At 31.3% G+C, this 911-nt stretch overlaps 1 protein-coding gene across 1 annotated transcript in view; it reads left to right on the forward strand.

Moving 5' to 3' along the window:
* LOC106689434 (oxysterol-binding protein-related protein 6) overlaps nucleotides 1-911 on the forward strand; it is a 95446-nt gene that overhangs the window by 85191 nt on the left and 9344 nt on the right. The window lies entirely within an intron of this gene.

Genomic DNA, 911 nt, shown 5'->3' on the forward strand with positions numbered 1-911 from the left:
ATTTTTTCCATTCGATCCCCCATTTTGTCCATTCGATTCCCTATTTTGTCTAAATTATTACTTAAATTTTTTAACTTACCTGCCACCTCAGTCACCTTCATCAGTAATAGTTGAAACATGGTTTTAGTATCATAATTATCAATATTTTCAACATTTGAATTGAAATTAAAATTAGTTCCCACTAATTTATTATCATGGGCACTGTTTACAAGAATCACATCTTTAGGATTTCTACCCCCAGTTACCTCTACTTTATCCTCCATCGGTTACTACTTGAGTTATAAAAACAACTAATTCAAATTTTACTCTTTTAAAAGCTGTGTTCTGATTGCCGTGACCTAATTTGTAAAGAATTAGCCCACACCTGTTGGGCGACAAAATGTAATAATTTTAAAATTACTTAAAATAAAAATAAAAAGAATCTTTGCTCGTTTTATAACTTTTTTCAAATAGAAAAGATAACTGGGTTCAAATTAATAACTTTAATACTAAATAAATAATAGTATTTTATTTAAATTTTATAATACAAAAAGACTCTTAATCTCAGGGCGGGTCGCTAGGCAATCAGAAACAGGCATTTACAATAATTACAATTAATTAAATTAATATTTCTTTTACAAATGTATTTAAATTTAGTTATAACAAAACTAACCAATTTTACAAGCTCTTCTTTTGATGATTCCTGGTATCTTCTTTGTTTCTAATGTTCTTGTCCTAGCGTCCAAAATGGCTTCCTCTCTTGCTGGACAGAAATTCATGAGGACCTCCTCATTCTGGAGACATCCTTTACCTGCGCGCCCAAACAACAAATCTCTCCTCTCCTCTATCTTCGATGTTTACTGATCAATCCAAAATAATCGATTGTGGTACAATCGCCCCGCTATACTTGTTATGGTTTGTGATGTGAACAG

Source organism: Halyomorpha halys, unplaced genomic scaffold (assembly GCF_000696795.3).
Source record: "Halyomorpha halys isolate HHAL.00 unplaced genomic scaffold, Hhal_1.1 Scaffold1362.1, whole genome shotgun sequence".
Taxonomy (NCBI): domain Eukaryota; kingdom Metazoa; phylum Arthropoda; class Insecta; order Hemiptera; family Pentatomidae; genus Halyomorpha; species Halyomorpha halys.